At 40.2% G+C, this 21,515-nt stretch overlaps 1 protein-coding gene across 1 annotated transcript in view; it reads right to left on the bottom strand.

Annotated features, from left to right (window-relative positions):
- Positions 1–21,515, bottom strand: part of KANK1 (KN motif and ankyrin repeat domains 1) — a 128,995-nt gene that overhangs the window by 76,273 nt on the left and 31,207 nt on the right. The window contains exon 2 of the mRNA XM_050328493.1: positions 21,274–21,401. The gene's annotated coding sequence lies outside the window, so the exon portion shown is untranslated. The remainder of the gene's footprint in view (positions 1–21,273; positions 21,402–21,515) is intronic.

Raw genomic sequence — 21,515 nt, 5'->3', positions numbered from 1 at the left:
TACCAATATACCTTTCGACCCTCTGTTTCAACTATTTTAATTTTTTTTTAATTTTAGTAATTTTTTAATTATTATTTGAGATAGAAAGATGCTGCTTGCCACTTAATAGAGAAAATTTGTATAAAAAAACCCTATAGCTCCACAGGGGTTGAAGCTGGCCAGTACGGGGAGGGGAGGGGGGAGGTTATTTAAATACATTACTGGGAAAAGGTAGTGCAGAAATAACAGTAGAAATAACAGGATAAGGATGGTCACCTCACAAAAAGGGACACGAACTTCTGTGGGATCTACTGGTCCAGCTGGATCCCTCTAAGTCTACTGGGCCTGATGGGATTCATCCAAAAATACTTAAAACTGGCCAATGTCAGCATGAGGCCTCTCTCAGTGATTTTTGAAGTGCTAAGAATCTGGAGAGGTTCCAGTTGACTGGAAGCTGGCTAACAGTCCCAGCTTTCAAGAAGGGCAAGGATGATCCTGGAAACTACAGGCCTGTCAGTCTCGCTTCAGTGACTGGTAAAATTACAGAGATTATTCTGGGAGGTATTGAAAAACACCTGAAGGACAACACTGTCATTGGTTAGCCAGCAGGGCTTCGTGACAGAAAAGTCGTGCTCCTCAAACTTAACTTAACACCCACTTAGTTGACCGAGAGGAGGTCAGATAATGTCACCTTTTTGGATTTCAGTAAAGTTTTTGACACTGTCTCTCACAGGATCCTGGATAAACACGTCATGTGATGGGTGAGCAACTGGCTGATGGGTCAGGTGCAAAGGGTTACAGTAACTGAGGTAATATCAGGCTGGTGACTGCTCACTAGTAGGGTTCCACAGGGCTCCATCTTCGACCCTGTGCTCTTCCAACATCTTCATAGTCAAACTCAAAGGTACACTAAACAAATTTGCTGACAGTGCTAAATTGAGAGGAGTTGTTGAAGGCAGAGAGGCCCCACAGAGAGACCAATCAATTGTATGAAGTTTAATAAAGACAAGTGCCACATCCCACACCTGGGACGGGGCAAACCTGGATATTTGTACAGACTGGGATACAAAAGACTGGGAGAGCAGCACTGTGGAAAGGGACCCAGTGGGTGCTGGTGGATGGCAAGTTGAATCTGAGTCAGCAGTGCCCTGGTAGCCAGGAAGGCCAACCATGTCCTGGGGGCATCAGGCAAAACATCACCAGCCAGTTGAGGGAGGGGATTGTCCCGCTCTGCTCTGCACTGGGGCAGCCTCACCTTGAATATTGTGGGCAGTTTTGAGTGCTACAATAAAAGAATGATATTGAGCTACTAGAGAGTATCCAAAGGAGGGCAACAAAGATGGTGAAGGGCCTTGAGGGGAAGCTGTATGAGGAGCTGCTGAGGTCACTTGGTCTGCTCAGCCTGGAAAAGAGGAGATTGAAGGGAGACCTCATGGCAGTCTACAACTTTCTTGTCAAAAGAAGAGAAGGGGCAAGCACTGACCTCTTCTCTGTGGTGACCAGTTGACAGGATGGTGGTGACAAGGGAATGGCCGGAAACTGTAAGGGGAGGTTTAGGTTAGATAGCAGGAGAAAATTCTGTACCAATAGGGTGGTTAGTTACTGGAACAGGCTTTCCAGGGCAGTTCCAGTAGCAAGCCTGCCAGAGTTCAAGGAACATTTGGAAAACGCTCTCAGGCACATGATGTGATTCTTGGGGTGGTCCTGTTCAGGGCCAGGAGCTGGACTCAGTGATCTGTGTGAGTCCCTTCTAGCTCACAGTATTCTATGAACCTACATTAATAAAAAGACATTAAATATGTGGCTTAAAATCAGATTTATGATCAGATTTACAGGGTGCAAATGTTTCCCAAGTTTGCAAAAACCAGACAATGTCAGGCAGGATAAAAAGAGAAAATAAAAAAGAGGTGCATTCACGCAAGTGAAGCAGTCCATGAAACTCCTTGCCACAGGATGTTGACTGTGCTAAAAAGTCACCTGTGTTTAAAAACACCAGATGAAAAAAAAAATACAATATATTTGTCCATCAAAAGCTACTGAAACAAAGAAAGGCCTACTTGTGGCTTGAGAAAGTGCTGGACCACAAATTGTTAGAAATTAGTGGCATATTGAAGGAATGCACTATGTGCCTGCCCTGTTCTTATATTATATTCCCTGGACACTTTTCTCTGGTCACTGCCAGGGGAAAGACTGAATCCTGTTGACCTTGACCTGATTCAGTACAGATACACCTGTGTAAATAAAACAGAATAAAGTCAGAGAAGGAAAGCACCACTTCAGATCATTTCTTCCACTACTGGCAGCCTTAACAGAAGTGGTTTGAAGTGACTGTGTAATTTTGAAGTATTCAGCCTTATCTTTTTATGGACAAATGCATGCTGAACTCTGTAACTACAGAAAGAGCCTAAAGATAGTGTAGCAAACTTGCACTTCTCTGAAAGCTTTCCAGACAGCTGGCTTCCTGTGGGTTTTTTTTGTGTGTTTTCGTTTTTTCCATTGTGTGTGGTTTGTGGGTGTGGGGGTTTTTTTGTGTGTGCTTTTTTTGTGTGTGTGTTTTGGTTTTGTGTTTGTTTTTTGTTTGTTTGTTGGTTTTTTCCCCATTTTGTTTTGGGGGTTTTTTTGTGGTGTTTTTTTTTGGTGTTTTTTTTTTTTTTAATCAATGCTTAGCATTTCCAAGCAATTTGGAACAACATTTCAAAGGAGGCACAAGCTCTGTATCCCATCTCCACAGACACATGCCAAAACTTATCCATAATTGCTAACTAAATTTCAAAGGCATGGAAATACTTTAGTAGCTCTCCATCAGGTTGTGCGAGTGCCCACAGACAGAACTTGTTTGCAGGGGTGTTGTTCATCTACAAATAGGGCGTTTTGCTAAGGAATGCCTAGCCTAAGTTAGACTTTTGAAAGAAGCCTGGCAAATCTAGGGATTATCACCCAGTAGAAAATAAAGGTTCTTTTCACTCCCACAACATGCTGTGCTGCAAATTTGTTCTTCTCAGAGAGGAAAATCTGCTCACCTTTCTAATTATCATGATTTATTTATATACACAGCATGTTATGAAAAACAGTGTTTGCAAAGGAGGCCATCCTGTTGAACAGAGAGAGAGAACATCCTTCAGGGCATACTCATGCAGATTTACACAGATATTACCTGATAGCTTAGTCCTAAAGCAGCCTGGTTCTTGAGAAAAACAGGTGCCTGCTGCCAAACTGCTGAGGCTGCTCACCCTCCTCAACGACTGGTACATAGAATCCTTGGAACCTCTGAAGGTTGCTCTGCTCATTCTTGGCTTTTCCTCACTATAAGCTATATATCTTGATTACTTCATGCAACACCTTATTCTCTGCTGAGCTGCCTACTGCACACACCAGGACTTTTGGCAAGGGAAGGGTACAGCCCTAAAGGAAAGCCAAGCCTCTGGAGCAGTCTTCTGCCCAGAATATGCTAATAACTAGAAAGCAAAGCTTTTAACGCATTTTTTAAAAAGACCGTTCACACAGGTTTACCATAAGCATACATGAATCCCAAACTGCATCATCTTCCATTCACAGGCAGAAGGGCAGCACATCTGTATGCACAGTGCACAATTCTCACCCAGACATCAGTTGTGTTCCCGTCACAAATGTCATTGACAAATCTCTGGGTTTAAGTAACTGCACTTACTGTACAAACCCATGAAATCCATCTGTACTCACACTTTTCTGCTCAGCTCATCCCTTGATGTTTCTCTACTAGGAGACATGGAGGCTAGCACGACACAGATTAATGAGTCACATCCAAACCCTTAGACTAATTCTCTTGCATATGATATTGAAGACGATGCAGAATGGTTTGTATAGAATTAATACTGTGCAATATTATTTTTTTAAAAACAATCCAATGTAGATTAAATTAAGAACAATCCTCTTTTTATATTGGTCAAAACTGTCAGTCCTGCAGGGCATCTGACAGCTAAAATAGATCAGTTTATGTACAGTGTGTTTGGGACCTAAAGAATCTTCTGCACATTTTGGGAAGACTGACCAAGGACACTCCATCCTATAGAACAGACACAGCTGTGAGTTGCGGAAAATTCTAAGGAGATAGAAGGAAGTGTGTGTGGAGCACTCCTGGGTGCGTACTACCATGTAGAGATGCTGCTGCTGAGTGTAATAGCATAGGCAATGCCCCACTGCATCCAAAGGAGGATGGCTAACCATGGAGAGATTATGAACCACTGCGTTCACGGAGACACAGCACTCAACAGCAAATACCGCACAGTAAATAAAAGCTACACTTCCTCTCCTCAGGTTTCCAGATTTGTTCCACAGGCAAGAACAGAAGAGGACTCTAGGATGACACATCATTCAAACTGCCTATCAGTGAGTGGCTGTTGTGCTCATTGGAGGTACGCCTTTGTTCAGAGCACTGAAGGCATCAGGAATTAGGAGAGGTATTGAGGTAGCTTGATGGCACCAGCTCTGCTACAGTGCAAGTGTGCCAGAAAGGGCTTTGTCTAACTCCAGGAATTGGATCCAGACTGCTCAGGTGCTCCTGGACTGAGGGCAAATACTGCAGTGTATCTCTGATTTCCTTCCAGTTCCAGGCTGTAAGTCTCATAATGAATGTTAAGGTCCACCCACTCTCCTCTTCCCCCTAGCAAGAACATTTTTGGCAGCGTTGATTTGGATGCCTTAGAATCCCTGGGAACTGTCCCACAATATATCACTGCCTTTAATGCTTTCAGTGTGAAGTGAACCTGCTTCTGAAACTTTACAGCCAAGTTTCAAAACTTGTGACTATTTTGGAGGGAAGTTGTGCTTTTATGCATAAATACCAGGAGACAATAGAAAGACTGACAGAATTAATCAAGAAGCCAATACACACACATGGAGACAGTTCTTGGATGCAACCTTTACCATTATTATTACTCAAAACTTAGACAGGCAAATATGTATGCAGAACCTAATTAAAAAAAAAAAAAAAAGGGGATTTCTCTGATATCTGTTGTTGCTGTCATCTAAAACCTACAACACTGCCAAGATAATTCTCTTTATTAAGGACATTCTGTAGTAAACACAGAAGAAACCATGAGTTTCAATTCACACAAGCACATTAGAGCTGGCAAATTGTCTTTCCTGTTTAGACAAGACTTTAGACTAGTTTTCCCATGATCCATATGTGAACAGTCTTCTGTTTCCTTCATACATTACATGTACCTGGTGAAAGGCTTGTAACACAGATTTATGAAAATGCTCTCAAGCATGAAGTACCACACTGTTGGAATTAACATTGAATTCTCTTAATGAAAGAACATTCCACCAGTGGAATGTCACCTGCAGTGACTGAAGCTGAGGAGTGAATTCTTACTATACTTCCATATATAGTAGTATATATACTTCCATAGAGTATCAAATAACAACAGTGTATTCAAGCTGTCTTTCAGTAATTAAACTATTTTGACAGTGCTGCCTAGTCCTTATGTGTGTACTATCACAGAAGACACATAGGGAATAATCGTGTATAACAGATCTAACAAACTGTGTATATTTACTGAAATAAATAAAAAAAAAGAAGTTAAATTTATCTCCATACTGTTTCTTGGTAAAGGCCCCAAACTCTGCAATAAGTAACAATATTCCTTGTAGCTTGTCTCTGCTTTGCTACTGATACACAATTCTCAGGATCTCAGTTTCTCTAAAGCTTATCTCCTCCCTTACAGAAACCCAAGCCAGCAGCCCTACTTTCCCCCAGAAAGCTATTTGGTACAAATGGACCAAAAGGAAAAAAAGGCCTCATTTCCTCCATAGCCTCCTCCTTCAAAAAACTGTGGCCCTGTGCACGAGACATATGAGTTGCTATGAAAACCACCACCTCTGCTCCCTGAACAAGGCAGAGAACAGAGCTGATAGCAAAGCATCCCCATGAAGACAGCCAGCAGCAGTCCTTAACTCCAGAGTCCTACACACACATCAGCTGACCCAGTTGGCTACAGAAAAGCCTTTCCACCCCACCGTTCTGCCTGGATCCAGTGGCTCCTCAGGTGTCTCACTGCAAGCTAATCAGGCAGACAAACAGCTAGATCTGCCACCTAGTCTGCCTTGTGCCTATCTCAGGATGACAGTGGGGAGGTAGCAAGAAACTTGTGTTCTTTCACCTCCAGCGTTACCCAAAAGGGTTGGTTTGTCCTTCTTGAAAAGCACAGGCAAGGCAAGTCAATTCTTCCAAGGTTTCTCCCTGCGACTGCAGAGATATACAAAACATGGAGGGATCTTTAAGATGTAGAAATAAAGCTTATGGCTTTGCCATATTGCTGTTGTCTCAAGAAGCACGGAACTGTCATATACAGCCATTATTTTACTGCTTTCTCCCACTACTCTTGGCATACTCACAGTGCTGTGACAGGCACTTTCAGCAGAGTCTGCTTTGCATGGAGAACAGCATCTAAAGATCATTCTAACCATCAGGGACAAAACATGTAACTGTCCATGCAGTAATTACCAGTATTTGAATTGCAGTTCTTATTTTCCAGCGTTAATTGCCCAAGGAGTGGAAAGGGACAGATTAGTCCACCCAATGGTTGCTCCAGCATGTCTGCACATTCTAAGGCATGAGTATCACCTACTTCCTCATTTTTGTACCAGATTTTAATTCAAAGAGCAAACAAGAAAGTAGCTTGAATTTTGTAGCAGCCTTGCTCCACTTAGAAAGGACTCATAATCCCCTTAGTACTTTTGTTCCCTTTTCAGTTTCTAATGAAAAGGGCATTTTTCATAATAAAGCACCATAATATTTTTCAGTGCCTTGTAACAGATGGTAATGCTATCTCCATCTTATCTCACGTGTGGAATCTGCAACAGAGAACAGTTCACAAACAACAAAAGCAAGCAGAGACAGGGCAGTATTTGCAGAGCTGTTTAGGATACCAAAAGCTACCAACTTTTGAGAAAGTCTGAATTTGTGGCTTCTTGATGTGTTCCAACTGCCTGACAGGACACAAACACACCTAATACCTTTTAACATTAGCCTGCATGTAGTTTAAAATGTATGTACCATAACTGAGTGCCACCTAATGGACACTGACACATCTGGCCCAAGCACAAGTCCAAGCCTTGAAATAATTTTTTTATAAGACACATAGAATAGCACCCTACTCCTGCAAAGCTGTCACTGGGTTCATGACTGGGAACTGTGACACCTCAAAATCTCCTAAATTCCACAACAATATACCATTTTGGGAAACAGACTCACACAGACTAAGCAACGAAAGCATACCAATAGTCTCCTGGGGAAAAGTAGATTTTCATTCTAAACATGCACATATTTATATGCAGTGGGTTAGATTCAAGAACAAAATAATCCCTTGCTTCCCAAAAAAAGAGGGAAAGCAATCAGACTATGGGTATATATTGCTTGAAAAACCTCTGTAGGGATTTAACTTTTCCTTATCACACAGGAGGAAAGAAGATCACGGGTGCCCAAGATTAACAGTCGTCAGATGAAAACAACTTTTACTGGCTATAATAAATGATCCAAGAATTCACCCATGATCTTCGACACACCTGAAGGTGTGTGTTTTTATGGACTGAAGCATTAACAACTACTGCCTCCCAAAATGAAACTGAGTAATTTTACATTTCACTCTCCATTGCTTAAGAATCAAACAGACTTTTGCAACTGCACACTGAAACTCAGCATTCAGTATTTCCCTGATTTCTTCTGTGTGAAGGAAAAAAAAGACCAAACCAGAAAACAATTCTGATAAATTACCACTGTCACACACTTCTCTCCTATTCATTAACCAGGTTCTCCATCTAAATCTTACTCAACTGATTAATTTCACTAACACAGTAGAAATCTTTCTTTTGTCAGGTTAGTTTTCTGAGCAGCATGCTTAAATTAGCATTGCTTACTTTGCAAACTGTGCATTTATCTTGCCCTCCCTGTCTTTCCAGGACTCAATTGTCCAGCCTTGACTCAGGCTAGGAAACCCCTCCAGCTGAACAACCTGCTGGAGGACAGCCTGCTGTATACAGAATTCACACACACACCTCCTTTTCCTGTTTTCCCTAAAGAAGAGCTTTTTCCTAGTATTCCTGTCTTCCTGTGGTATCCACCCAACCCAATCTGTGCCTTTCAAAACCACTGTGCAACACAAACACGCACTTCCTGCACCCAAGTCCTGCACTCAATAACACCAATACCTACTCTGTCCAAAAACATGACCCTAAACCATATGCTAAATATTTACAGGGCCACTCCAGTTTTAAAATCCAGTGCTAAAGAAAAGTGTATGTTTTATAACCTCAGTAACTACGAGTTTGTCAGGGTAGGATATACAACTGTTAGGTCTCACTGATAAGCTCAAGAACACAAAACAGCCTTGCAAGTGTTTTGATCGCTGGCCATCTGCTGAGGTACTGCCACCTGAGGTCACTCACCCTCCTACTCACCGAAAAGCTCACAACCAAGCTGACCAATTTAAGAAAAATTCTACTAAATGCCAGATTGCTTAAAATCTGCATCTCTAGCTTTCCTGCACCTCTTTTGTGATACAGGGTACTAAGAGGGGAAAAACATTAATACAGCTCTTAGAGTGACAGCTCCTTTAATTTATTTAATCCACTTTATAGCCACTACTTGTCAATGCTCTATAGGGAACACTGGCAAAATACCATGGTGCAGTAACATTAATGATAAAATACAATTGAATCAGAATGCCTTTCCAAAGCACTCAGGGGAGAAAACTCCAGGAAAACTGTGAGATTATAGTATATACAAGGAAAACAGAAGAAAAACTACAGAACATAGAAAAAAAATCTTTTACTTTCTCATGAGGCAGAACCCATTTGCAGCAAAACAACAAATAAAATCCACTGCAAAGTTCTTGTCTTCTTACTGAAGCTATTTTTGCTTTCCCAATTATTCATTCCTCTAGTATCACCCTGGTATTTTTAAAATAAATGAAATTTTTAAAATATATGAAATGTTTTTTTAAAAAAAGAATAGTTGTAGGTTGTACAGATTAAGTGAATATCAACATATTCCCTACTATAAACTAGTTTTAACCACATAATTGCTAAAAAGAAACTCATAACTTCAATTTGTCTCTAGTTGGTAAATCCCAAATATAACAGTTTTCAAAATTTTAAACTTTTTTTTTCCCCTTTTTTTTCTATTCCTTCCTGGCCTGATCAGAGACAGCAGTTGCATGTCTGAGAAGGAGTCTTAGCCACTGCTAATAACTAACAGAAAAGACAACATCATTTCTGTTTTGATATACTTCACTTTTTAAAAAAGTCTCAAAAACTTCTGATGTACTGCACCTACCTCACTAGAATAAAAATCTATTTCTCCAGTTTTGTCTGAAAATTGTTCCACAGAGCAAGAGGCAGGGAAAAAGCCCATTAAGCAAACCCTTACCAGAAATGTAAGGGGAGGGGGGGAAATCACAGAGTGATAGTGTACCACTGGGAACTGCTTTTGACTTTGGTTTTTTTTTTCAAAATTAAAAAACCTCAAACATTGAAATGGGAAATTAATGGATTATGACCTATTTCCTGTTTATTTGGATTAAAATGCTGTGAAGAATTTCAACTTTCAGATTCTTATCTCTTTTTTCTTGATTGCTGCTGAGATATTCTGTATATTAAGTCCTACCATCTCCTACATATCCTTCCTTATCCTCTTTTCAAAGGCTCTCACTTGGTCCTGCTATGTGGTTCTGCCTGTATATTAATTTTTCCTATATAAATGGCACAGGCATTTGGAGACCAAGGCTCAGAGTGCAGAATTCCCTGGGTAACAACTACTGTCATCAGGTCATATCTAACTTAATCATCTGTACCATCACTCTCAGAGAGCCTTTTCAGAGTGCCCTAGCCAAGAACAGAAGATTTTATAGTACTCTATTATGCAACCCTTAATCACCTTCACAAAAGAAGCATGAAAGTCAATCTCTGAAGCTCTTTGCAACTGAAACAATGTTTATAATATTCCTTTCAAAATCTAGGTTACGAGCTTTTGTTGCTCAATGGATTAGCAATCTTGAAATTAAAAGAAAAAAAAAAAGAAAACCAAACCAATTACCCATCTCTAAAGCACATGCACAAATCCTTACGTAATTAAGTTACTTTACATGTTCAAAAAATGCTGTAAAGGCAGGTTAGCACCACAGCTAGTGCTGGGCTAGCATGAGTTAAGCAGGTGACTTTTCTTCTTAGAAAAGAAGAGGTGGTCACAGCTGCAGAGTGAATCAACAGAAGAAAACTGCTTTTCCTCTCTCAGCTCCTTCAGACCACAGTTAATTGCCAATTGCCAATCTTGTAAGTTCTCCTGATTTTGTACGACACCTTTGCCTTCAAAATTCCTTGAACATCTGAGCCCTTTTTTTTCTAGGTGACTAAAGAGAAAACCTATTTCCAATAAAGTTCAAATAATTACTCACTGACCACTGATAGATCATAAATTGTTTCAGATACCTAGCAATGCCCAATAGCCCCCTTTCTTTTTAACATAAAGAAAACTTGTTCGTGCTGTCCAAAACGAGATTTCTATTTTAAATACATTACTGGTTCTTGTGTCTATGCATTTTTAATGAGAAGACAAGCCCAGCTAACCAACCTCAGCCAAGACACAACATTATGCATTTAAACCTATGCTCACCTGCTTAGTCTGCTCTCACTCATAAGTAAAAGAAATTTTACAAGTACCTTAACATACACAACCAAAAGTTACATAGACACATAAGATAATGAGATGCATACTTCTGCTGTAAAGTTACATTAAAGAAGCCAAACTCCTCCCTGAATAGAAATCCCATCAATTACTGTCTTTGAAAGACAGTCACCTGGATTCTTCATCTCTCTTTAAAACATGCATCTTTCTGAAATATACCCTTTTTTTTCCTTGTTAAGCAGAGAGAAGTTGGTACTTAAATAATCTGAAGTGAGTCATTAACCTGAATATAATAGAGAAACAAGCTTAGGATAGTAGCATTTCTCACAAATGAGGGATAACTTGTCAGAAAACACTTTCTTCTTTCCTACAATTTTTAATTTGGCCATAACAAGCCATAATTCATTCTTCACTGAGGACAGACTTAAAATGAGATCTCTTGCTACTCTTTTGAATTTGGCATGGGAACTCTTTTACCCTTTGAGAATCACAGACACGTTCCAGCAGTGGAATGAAAAATGCATTTTTCACCAACCCCTTTTTAAGTTATTCTCAAGTTTAAAAATTGATTCAGAAAAATCAGCAATGCAACATTACAGGCTTATCTCTCAGGGAATTAACTTTGAAGCTTTTGATGAACCTTTCAAGCACAGTAGCTACTAGCCTTTCAAAAAAGTCAAGGACAAATTTTCCTTTTACACTCTTAGACTAAGAGCTGCATTCAGCTTAATAACTCCTAAGTGCCTGTGCCCAGATTTGTCTTGCACGCTCATGACATTGATAACATCTGAAATGTCACTCTGATCTTTGGGAAGCTACAGTGTGCAGTCTTTCCCTTGCATCTGTCTTTATCGTGGAAGACAACTCATACTTGCTGTTGAACTTCTACTGAGGCAACTGGGGTCCCTATTTGGAACCAAGGCAGTAGAAGGTGTCAAAACATTTGAGGCCAAGGCAAAGAAAACAGAGAAAGCTGGAACAAAACCTGAAGTCACTTGTGATTTCACTCCAAGGTAACCAGAGGCTCCTTAAAGTGGTACTTACCTTAAAACTGCTGGGGGCAGAAATTCCTTGGGTGTAAGACACATTAAGCCCTGTCATTCATATGATTAGCACAAGAGGGCATGGGCTTAAGCTCTGTCAGGGGAGGTGTAGGTTGGTTATTAGAAAGAAGTTCTTTACAGAGAGAGTGATCAGGCATTGGAATGGCCTGCCCAGAGAGGTGGTGGATTCACCATCCCTGGAGGTTTTAAGATGAGGCTGGATGTGGCACTGAGTGCCAGGATCTAGTAATCTCAGTGGGGTTGGATCAAGGGTTGGACTTGAGATCTTGGAGGTCTCTTCCAACCCAGTTAATTCTATGATTCTATGATGTTCCTTTAAAATGGAGTTCTTCAGCCTATTCTGTATTTTTAAACCTCACCTACCTTTCTTATAGGCACACTACAGAAAGTTTTCAGGAATGTAATTTCTCTAGCACAAATTAACTAAAACTTTACAAACAAAACTCTTTATTTTTATAGCACAGTTTTCCAGGTGCACAAGAGTATCCTGGGCTAAACCAGAAGAAGGAGGGTGAGAAATCCTGAAGAACAGCAGAGGATCATGCTGGATTCAAAACTTTTTACTCAATTTTCCATTACAAATCAAACTTCAGCACTAAAAAACAGATCATATTTTAGATACTTAAAGCTTGCAATGAGGCAATACATAACTGCTTATTCAATTATTTTGTAATTAGTCAGAGGTGCAATTATTTTCCCAAACAACATATCTCAGTTTCTACCTACCCAGCACTTCTTCTGCCATATCTAACATTGTATGTTTATACTGCGTACAGCTTAGATGTGTTTGCATTGATGCAAACTGGGAAAATCTGTGCAGCCATCACTTAGCACCTCATTAAGAGCAGCACAGAAGGGAGGAGGAAAAGAGAAACAGGAGGAAAGCAGGAAAGCAACGGCTATGTGTGCTTTATGCATAGCAGATGAGTTATGTGCCTTGATCATCACATTTCATGGAAACTGCAAGGAAATTACCAGCCAAAACAGTAAAAGGGTTGGGAAGAAAAGGGTTAAAAAGTGCTCTGCACTCTGCAAAAAAGAAAGGACTCACCAACTTCATTTTGGAAAGATAATCAATAGAGTCCTCTAGAAGGACAAAACATGATTAGTTATCGGGTTACAGACATTAGGCAAGGACAGAGCTCTACTTAACACAAATTTTGCAGAAAATTCATTACTTCTACAGCTGAAAGTTCTAGATGGTCTCATTAAGAATAAGTTTCTGGGACAGAAGAACTTCTCAGAGCAGACAACTGCATTGCTGAAATAGTAATTTGCCAAAATCAGTAGGTAATTCATTACCCTTCCCATCTCTTTCAAAGTAGTGGAGGACAATATAGTGCAACAACAAAAAGGAGAAAAGATATTTTTGTCCATGATGATGTCCCTGTGATTCACAGGATAATGTGAGGTAATCTAAGTACAAGGCATCTGTGTTGGTATAACCAAGACAGGTTTTGTAGTACTAATCAAACATGGAAGAAGCTTCAGAAGTTTGTTCCACCCAAACAAGTTTTATACATTTTTTTTTTTTGTACCAAGACAAGGAAGAGCAGGAGTTTTCTCTCCCTTACAGTAGGACATGCCATAGCTTGTCAGACACAAAGCACTTGGTGTTATATCTGGGTGTGGATGGATGAAACTACACACATTTTACCCTCCTGCCCTATGCTCTCAAAAAGAGAATATTTCAGGCACTACCTTTCAGAAATAATTGAAGAATGTCCACACGCACCTTAATTCCTATAGTGAAAAGAAAAAAATTTAACATTCTATTTCGATGCAGTTGAAAAGGAACTGGAAATACCACCTTAAAAATAATGGAAGGGTTTCAGAGAATTTCTGTTTACAAGCCAAGCCAACCTGCCTCACTGTTCCCCTATCACTTTTTCATATATACTGACTGCTATGACAAGTCTCTGAGATCCCCCTTGGGAAAGCTAATCTTTTTACATTTTATTTATTTGTTTTTAAATCAACTACTTCCAGTTCCTTTTGCATCATGTCATTCCTGCAACATCCATACTGGTTTCACAGGATTACAATAAAGATTTTGCTGCAGCTCTCCCTGTGTTTTGAACATGAGCTGCAGAGATCAGCCATGCAAAGCTGATCTCTTACGTCCCACTCTCCTCCTCAATGGCTTTCCCATGGGTAAAGAACATTGCATGGTAGCAAGCAACGCTAGGCACAGTACATTTTTAATCTAGGTACCTTTCTGAAAGTCACTCAACCTTTCTGGACTAAGCTAAATTTTGTCAGCATGAAGAAGATAAGAAATGTCAAATTGCATTAAAGCTCTTTCATGTTTTTCCAGACTACTTCTGATTGACTTCCAGGGGGGTAAATGAAGAGGTCTGAGTAACTTCATCCACGCGCTGCCTGAAGAGAGTGCACAGATACAGAGGAGAATCCAACCCCACATATCTCCTTATCTTATCTTAGTTTTTTCATTACAGTAGCTGTAAATATTGCCAGTCAAAGTTGCTCTTTCAAAAAAACATCGGGAACAAAGGATTTTCAAAGTTGTATTTCACCACCAAAATATACTTGTTTCAGATAAAAAATTACACAAACACACTCATACTCCCAAACTTATCTGAACAGAATAAGCTTGTAATAAAGACAGAACTGTAGTAACATGGCTGAATTCTGCCCTTCTGCTCCACAAACAGCTCTGCATACTAGCTCCAAAAACAAAATCATGGGCAAGTCAATGACCACTTATTTGTATTTTCTGTAGGATCAAACCAAAGGTATCCTCTCCAACCAGCAGACTTTTTAGATGTAACATCTGAATTGAATAAATACTAAACTGCTGTAAAATTTGCCACTTTGATTTATCAAGTGAATTACCACAGACCTACCAGATGACCTATCGAAAATCACCTGTTTCCCCTTCTAAAACAGCTTTCTATGCAAGCCACAAAATTAATGATCTTGAATATCAAAATAACCTTCTTCAGGAGTTGAAGTTTTCATTTAAATCTTCCCGACCTCAAGACCCCTTTAAGATAAATGATTTTATATTAACAGTGAAGGAGTCAGATTTACAAAGTCAGTAAGAAGTCATAAGTTTCGCATTTTTATCACTCATAGCCACTGTATTTGATTTACTCCACAATTTCCATCAGAAAATGAAAAAGTTTTGAAGAATGAGTTATTCTCAATGTAAATCTCTAGCAAGCCTCTGTCAGTCATGTTAGTCTTTTTTCTGGTAGTTTTTCCTGCCTCCTGATTGAAGCTATACAACCAGTTTAATTACTGCTTAATGACTTCTAACCTTAAAAGACTGTAAATACAGAGAATTAAACCAATACATAACAATTCTCTATAGAATAGAGAAAACCATTATGAACATCAGTATAGCTTGGGAATTTACTACCTTAACGCTTTTACAAAGACAAAAAAAAAAGTAAAAATCTATAGAGGTCTAGAATGCTTCTACTGAATTGTACGTATGTACATACATAAAGGAGGGGAGGAAAGAATTCCATACTTTAATACAATATTTGCTTGCCATAAATTGTACATTCCCTTGGTTGTAATAGAACCTCTGGGAAGCTACCATTCAAAAAATTATAGCTTAAAAGAAGTTTCAGTGCTGGAAACTTGTTGGGAATACCAAGCCTTTTGTAATTTTGCTGGCAGTTAATTTTTTCTATATATTTATTAATTCCAAAGTTTTCAGCAGTTCATTGTACCTTTGTTCAACTACAGGGAAAGAACTGTTTAGTTTACTGCACAGTTTTATATGCAAATTATATTCAGTAGAGATTCATCATAAGTGTCAACAGCAAAAAAAGCAAGACAGATTTAAGACTTGAGATTTTTCATAAACTTTTGAAGGAACACTGAAATTACAAAGCATGCTTAACTCACTGTAATGCATTTTCTTCTAAACATGTGCCAAGTGAAGTATATTAAAGGATTTTTTTCTTCTAGATGTACTACAGGAGTTTTTGCTCCATTTTCTATTTCTAAATATTTGAGATAATTAGAAAAGTCCTGTCTTCTGCATGCAGTCAAACTGACTGTTTGCTTAGCTCTCCCTGGACTTAAGTTTGTTTCTAGTCTGTGAAAACATTTCCATTACATCTAGTAGCACTGGAGAAAAAGCAGTTTTCACCCCCATACAAATCAAAATTCCAAGTTCAAAATGAAGAGATATTTTACTGCCAATAAGGGGGAAAATGTCTTTACAAATCAGCCAGCTGTTGCACTAACAACATCAAATAAAGAAATTGTAGAGCTTATTCTACCCTTTATCAATAATGCATGGCTGCGCACAGACAATTTATAGCTGTTTTCCATCACTGGGTATTGTGCAGTACTAAATTAAGTCTACAAAATTCAAGGACAGTCCACCCACACAGCTACTGTAAGCCAGCCAGACCACTTGAATAAACATTTTAAAGGCATAAAGTGAGTTTTATTAGCATGCTGAGACACAGTTCCTAGTGGACAAAGCACCTCCTTTGAAAAAGTAAAAAGTACATTTAAGCAGAAAGAGAGAAGAGTTACTCTTGTGCCTTACAAGTAGAGAAAATGCAAAAGGGAAAATAAAAAATATATAGCAAACAGTTCAAAACCCTGATCTTGTTAAGATTAAAAGATGAAGCAAGAGAATTTATTTTCTATACTAGAAAATTATTGTTAGTCTCAAAAAATCCTGAGAGGTGCTGAACCAGTCAGGTTCTGACAGCAAAACAGCTAAAAACCAAAGATGGTTTGACAGGATTTTTTTTACCTTTAGGTTGTTTCAAAGACTTCTTTTTTAATCCTTTACAAGTCATATAAATCAAAAAAGCATACAAAGCTTTCACCAAGATAAAAAACTAGTTATTGTCCTGAAATAGTCTCAGCAACATTTATGGCACCAGTAAACAAGTGAGAAGTAGGGTGTCTTCCAGGGGTCAAATTAACCAAAATATGGTATGGCACAAGATGAATGCTTTTAGGCAATGCCACTGCTTCCTGCAACAGCAGTCCCAGCATTTAAATGCCTGAAATGCAAGAAAGCATCAAGGAACTTGGAGTGCACATGCTGGCCACCAGCAGCAAAAGGATGCAGGTGCCAGGCCTGCACGGTCCAACAGTGTCACTCGGGCTCTGCTCTGGCAGTGACCAACATGCCACCTGAGCCCTCGCTAGCCTGGTTTCTGATGTGCAGTCAGGTGTAAGCAGCCACAACATGGATGGCAGCACCACCAGGAGGTGGGTTTGGATCACTTGCAGACTTCTGTTTCTTTTACAGTCACACTGCACAGTTTCCCTATAAAAAGTACTGTCAAGCATGAGGTTTGTGATAACCATTTTATATCCAGAGCACCACTCCAGGTGGACCAGGTGTCTCTGGCAACTGGCATGACAAGATGATGTCCATGCCTGGAAAAAACGCTTTTGTACAATGTGGGAATGTGGAACATATAGCACAGCAGAGCTGGGCATTCAATGGCTTTGTGGCATATTTAAGCACAACCACAAATAAGAGCAAGAAGGATGCAAGAGCCAAAGCTTGAGCCATACCTGTTTTAAGCTGGTCAAGTGGAAATACCTGGCCAAATAAAAACAAACAAAAAAACAAACCCAAAACAACAACAACAAAAACCAAACCAAAACAAAAACACATTACTGCATTTATTGTGCCAGTGTTGAGAGAAGAAAATCAACTCTGTTCAGGGGTATTTGGATTTGAGCCAAGTTTAACTTGACTTACAATACACACGCTTTCACAAAAATCATAGAATCACAGAATAGATTGGGTTGGAAAAGACCTCCAAGATCATCAAGTCCAACCCCTGATCCAACTCTAATTACTATATCATGGCACTAAGGGCCATGTCCAATCTCTTTTTAAAAACTTCCAGGGATGGTGAATCCACCACCTCTCTGGGCAGGCCGTTCCAATGCCTGATCACCCTCTCTGTAAAGAAAGAATCAGATCTCCTTTGCACATGAAAGTATCTCATGGACCTCTAAAGCCAACTAATCAATGTGTAAAACTCCTATTTAACTGCTCCAGCAAGCCCAGAAAATTCAGAAAGTGAAGAGCCAGATTACAAGGTAAGCAGAAGTGTAAGAAACCTACAGTTTAAGAATTAGCTGAGCAAAGCAACTGCTGAGCATTTGTATTTTAACCTGTCAGAAGTGCAAGCTTTTCTTCAGAAGGTTGGTTGTTGTTTTGATTTTTTCCCCCTCTCTTAAGTAGGTTGAATTTCTGCTGTGAAAAGTGAAACTGCTGTTTTATAGTCTGATGATATTGCAGTAAAACCTTTGGTTAAATCAAGGCTACAGAACACAGCTTTGAGAAAACCTAGGCAATGCCAGTGAAGCAACCATGGCTTTATAAGTGGAAATTAATTTTAATAAGTCTGTTGCTCATCTCACATTGCCAAAGTCTGTGATCCAATTAGAAGTGCAGTGCTTTAATGACCTCCACAGGGGTCACATTCAGTGAAGTTCAAAGACAGACAAAACACTCTTGGGCCCTCTCCATGGAGTGTCACACCAGTGGGATTCTGGCTCTAGAACTCACATGCAAAAAACACTGAGGTGGTAACATTAGTATTTCAAGGTATCAGTTAACTGTATATATGCAAAATACCCCGAGCACAGTGAAATGTTACTGTGTTACACACAATAATGGCACACACTGTCTCCAAATACAGTATTTCATGGAAAGAAATTAAGCCCACTTCTCCAAAGACTTGCTAAATTAGTAGCCCTAGTGTAGTGACATTGATTGGCAGTACCTCTCTACACTGATGGCTGTTGTCACTAGTGCCTGCACTTTTCCCGACCTCTGTAACACCAAGTTACAACCCACCGCTACTGAAATACAGAACAGGAGAGCTCACTATGCCACTCGGTTAAAGACAAGCAAAGATACATATGTATCTATATATCTTGAAGAGGACTTAAATTCAGAGGTCTGAGAAGCAAATCTTTTCACCCTGCTCTTCTCCATATCAACAGTCTTGTGACAAGAGTCGACACAAGAGTTACCATTGCTGTCCATTTCTTAGCAACTGTTCATGGTGGTCCTGTGCTTTCTGGCGGGCCACCAAACAGTCAGCAATCATCCCTGATGTCAGCTCTCCAACAGCAAATACAAGTCTGCTCTGGGTTTTCCAGACTTTCTACAATCATACTCTTCCTCTCTGTCTGCTTATGTTTCCTTACAGCACCCTCATATAACCCTAACCCCACCCTGTACCTTGCAGGGTACCTGCTGCACCCCACTGGAAATGCAGGCTGTGACTGCCCTACAGTACTGGCACCTGCTGCAGGGCATTGGGCAGCCAGGTCTGGGGGCCCTCAAAGGCAACCTGAGCACCCCTCTAGGTACATATACACATTTCCTTCATTTAAGAAGCCCACACTTGGCTGAGGCTATTCACTTCTACAGCCAGGACACGGCTGTGGCACGCAGCCTCACAGGAACTGGGACAAGTCTAGTCACAGTGATAATAAGTTTCCTTATTTAGCCTTTTCTAAGCACTTAGCTTCCCTGCCAGCTTACAGCCCTGCCTCGAGGCCCAGAAGCAGTCATGCTTTCCCCCAACTCCTGTAACAAAGCATTTCTCTGCCACCAAAAAAGACAAAATTCACCTACAGATGCTTTTCCTGGTGAAAAGAATCATTCCCAGAAGAGCAAGAACCCTGGTACAAGTAAAGCCCAAGTAAATAACAGCATCCTGCAAGGAGGAAGAGACACTGCTCTACAAGCAAGAGCCCAGGCCCAATCCAAAACGTGCTGGTGTAAGGTCTGGAACAGAAGTGCACACAGGCTTCCCAGTCACAGCAGCTTGCTCCAGGTGCATTGCAGTGCCCTCTGCCCCCTCTCTGAACTGAGTTTTGCAAAAGGGAGAGTCAGTGGAGCCTGTGCGCGTGTGTGTACACAACCCTCCATGTGTCCCCCCCATCTAAATGGCAAGTTCAGAGAGTAATGAAGAAAGGTAGGAGATCTGCTTTTCCACATTTAATGAGTTTCATAGTTTGGGGCAGAACAGCTGGTGCCCCTGCATTTTCAGAATCACTAGATTCAGGAGCCCTCTACCTGCCCCAAAAGCTGTCAGCACAGAATTTACTTCACACCCAAAAGCCAAACAAACTGTCCCCACTGCTTGGTTTCACTCTGATTAAAGCAGCAAAAGCAGCACTAGACAAGAGCTAACCTGCAATTAGCTATCCTAATTAGTCATAACTTTCAGTCTGCAGCTCTGTAGCAAAGAGCCTTTGCACAGCCTATACCCATCTGGGTTTCATTTATTACTGATTTAAACTCAGACCTTCCTTTTTGTGTTGCTCTTAACCTGATCTTTGCAAATTATTTAAATAAAAAAATAAAAATCTATATAGCCCTGTCCTGCTGGGAGACTTACACCCAGTCTTTGGTCACTAAAACAATTCTGCAGTGATAAAAGGCCATGCTGTGCACTGGGCACTGCACAAACATACTCTGTTAGTTTAATCTTTGGCTAGTCTGCTGTGCCGCTGAGAAAATGCAGCAGCACTGCAGTGCAGCTGACAATCCAGCTATGAATCCAGTACAAACACAGGTAATTAATGAAAGATTGCAGCAGCAGCAGTCAAAGCAAAGTGGTCACTTTTCTAGCTACAGTTATGTTTAGCTTCTTATCTATACTTTTCCTGGTGGAAAATCTCAGTCTAGCATCTCAGAAAATGAAGACTACATCTTTTTACTACTAAATTATTAATAAATTATTATTAATAGATCAAAGGACTGAAGCATTCTAATGGAAAGGTATACAAGCACTTAAGAGTGTAGAATTTGTGATCCAGGAAAAGAAAATAAATTGTTTCTTCATTGCACCAGTTTTGCCTTACTGAAGTCAGTGAATTTACTTGTAACTAACAAATACTGATAGTTGTTTCAGTACATGGCTTGAGGTTCATATAGTTCTGTGCCAATTTTGGCTAGGGTAGAGTTAATTTTCTTTAAAGTAGTTGATAAAGAGTGTGTTTTAGATTTGTGCTGGTAGCACCATTGATAACACAGGGATCTTTTAGTTACTGCCGAGCAGTGCATGCACAGCTCATGGCCTTTTATGCTCCTCATAGCACCCCACCAGAAGAGACTGGGCGTGCACAAGGAGTTGGGAGGGGATACAGCCAGGATACTGAGCCCAGGGATATTCCAAACCAATATGGCATAATGCTCAGCATATAAAGCTAGGAAAAGAAGGAAGAGGGAACACTTGGAGTGATGGTATTTGTCTTCCCAAATCACACTGTTACGTGAGATGGGATCCTGCCTTTCTGGGGAGGGCTGAACACCTGCCTGCTCATAGGAAGGAGTGAATTAATTCCCTGTTTTACTTTGCTTATGTGTGCGGCTTTTGCTTTCCTATTAAGCTGTTTTGGTCTCAATGCATGAGTTCTCACATTTACCCTTCCAATTCTCCCCTTCACCCTGCTGGTCAGGGAGCCTGAGAGCAGATCAGTGGAGTTAAACAGGTTGATTACAGAGCAAGGGGTGGGGCTAGGACATCCTACGCAACTTTCTTCTTCCCTCTGCCCCCAGCAAAAGAGATCATATCTTACCTTAAAAGATTGTAACAGAAGTGCCAGTCTCTCCTTTAGGAGTTTTTAGGCATCAGACATAAAGCAGCAGAATCAGCTAATGCACTGTGTCAGTAGTTGACAGCACATTCAAGAATCTGAGAGTCATCCTACAAGAAGAGAAATGAAAAGCACCAATTAGTCACTGCACACACTGGGCAACACATCATGCTTAAAATCCCCGATGCCTGGTTGAGCCATGCTGCTAAACAATAAAAAAGTTA

The sequence above is a fragment of the Myiozetetes cayanensis genome, unplaced genomic scaffold, assembly GCF_022539395.1.
Source record: "Myiozetetes cayanensis isolate MyiCay16 unplaced genomic scaffold, myiCay2020 scf4, whole genome shotgun sequence".
In the NCBI taxonomy this organism is placed as follows: Eukaryota; Metazoa; Chordata; class Aves; order Passeriformes; family Tyrannidae; genus Myiozetetes; species Myiozetetes cayanensis.
The sequence above is the reverse complement of the archived record's forward strand: the minus strand, read 5'-3'. Positions and strand labels throughout refer to the sequence as shown.